The sequence below is a fragment of the Crocuta crocuta genome, unplaced genomic scaffold (assembly GCF_008692635.1).
Source record: "Crocuta crocuta isolate KB4526 unplaced genomic scaffold, BGI_CrCroc_1.0 scaffold344, whole genome shotgun sequence".
NCBI classification, from domain to species: Eukaryota; Metazoa; Chordata; class Mammalia; order Carnivora; family Hyaenidae; genus Crocuta; species Crocuta crocuta.
Genome location: NW_027533081.1, coordinates 1,882,362 through 1,884,015, shown reverse-complemented (window position 1 = coordinate 1,884,015; position 1,654 = coordinate 1,882,362).

The window sequence follows — 1,654 nt, the reverse complement described above, 5'->3', positions numbered from 1 at the left end:
ACTCATTCAGCAAGAATTTCTGGGTGCCTGCTATGAGTCAGCTGCCTTGACCAGCTCTTTAATGCTTGATGCTTATCACATCAAATCTAAAACTGTCACAAAATGGTGCAACAGTTGCCATGATCCCCATTCTAAAGAGGAAGAGACTGAGGGTCAGAGAGGTTAAGTGGATTGCTAGAGGGTCCTGATTCAGGACTTCCTCCTTGGTGCTCCCCCTCTGGACAAGGAGCCAAAGCACATTCTGCAAAGGTTACCACTTACCATGCCCATGAGATGAATATATGCACCAGCGAAGGGCATGACCATTTTTACATTCTGTTGTAGCAGACAGCATCTAAGATGGCCCCATGATTCCCCCTCCTGAATGCACAGCCAGTGTGATCCCTGATCCTTGAGTAACTCCCTTCTACCCAAAAGAATGCAGCAATGTCAAGAATGTCACTCTAGGATTAGATTACAGAAGTCTCAGACTCTCCCTCTTGCAAGCTTTGATGAAGCAAATTGATGTGTTGGGGAGGCCCATGTGCCAAGGAACTGAGGGTGGCCTCAGTCCAACAGCCCATAGGAACTATGTCTTGCCCTCGACCACATGAGTGAGCTTGGAAGGGGATCCAATCAGTGGAGCTTTCAGATGAGACCACAGCCCCGGGCCAACACCTTGACTGCAGCTTCACAGAAGACCCCAAGCAGAGGACCTAGCTGATGCTCAAATTCCTGACCCACAGAGACTGTGAGGTAACAAACCTGTGCTGTTTTGAGCTGCTAAGTGTGTGACAATTTGTTACACAGAGGTAGATAATTATGGACCTCCATAACTTAGTGATTGCTGACATGTTTCATTTTTGTCTTGCTTGTTCCCAGCCAGAGCATCCAGTTAACTGACGAATGGGGGCATCGACGTCTGGCTGTGAGGGGCAGGGCCACTGGCACGCCCATTTGCCCTGCCTGGACACACCATACAGTCTGGTCCTTTTCACCTTCTACTTTGCTTTCATAGATCAGGGGCAGGAAAAAGAAGGAATAACAGTTGGGGAATGTCAATTTCCTCAGTTCCATCCATGCTTCAGTCTGAAATCGAAATGAACAAAAATAGACATCCATTGAGTGACTTCGACTTTTCAGGGAGGAAGGTTGGGGGTGGGACAGGGTTGATTTTAGACTACAGACACGCCAGCAACTTCAGGATGTTCCCACGATACTGGCTGCATTTGTTAAAAATACCTTCAATTCCAAAAATTACAAAGACTGTAACTAATCCTGTTCATTAAAGCCAAGAAAAACATGCCAAGTCAAACACAATGTATGGCTGAAGGAGAGGGATTTCCACTAAGAAGGGGAACGTGCAGCTGCCCTATAGGCCTGGCTGGCCCTATATGCCATGTGCTCTGCCCCTGGCCCTAGACAGCAGAGCCCAGCTTCTCCTGAAAAAGCAGGCCCACCCCCCAGTCTTGGCCACCTCCAGGAGCTTCTCCGAGGCCCCATACCCCCCATCCTGCCCAGACTCCCACCCACATAAGCTGCTTCTATGCCCAGCAGAGTCTTTACCAGGCACCAGGAACACACCAGGCACAAGAGGGGCCCCTTGACCTGGAGAAGAAAGCAAATCATCGCTTTAGACTGGTTGCTCCCCTGCCACCACCATCCCCCCCCCCCC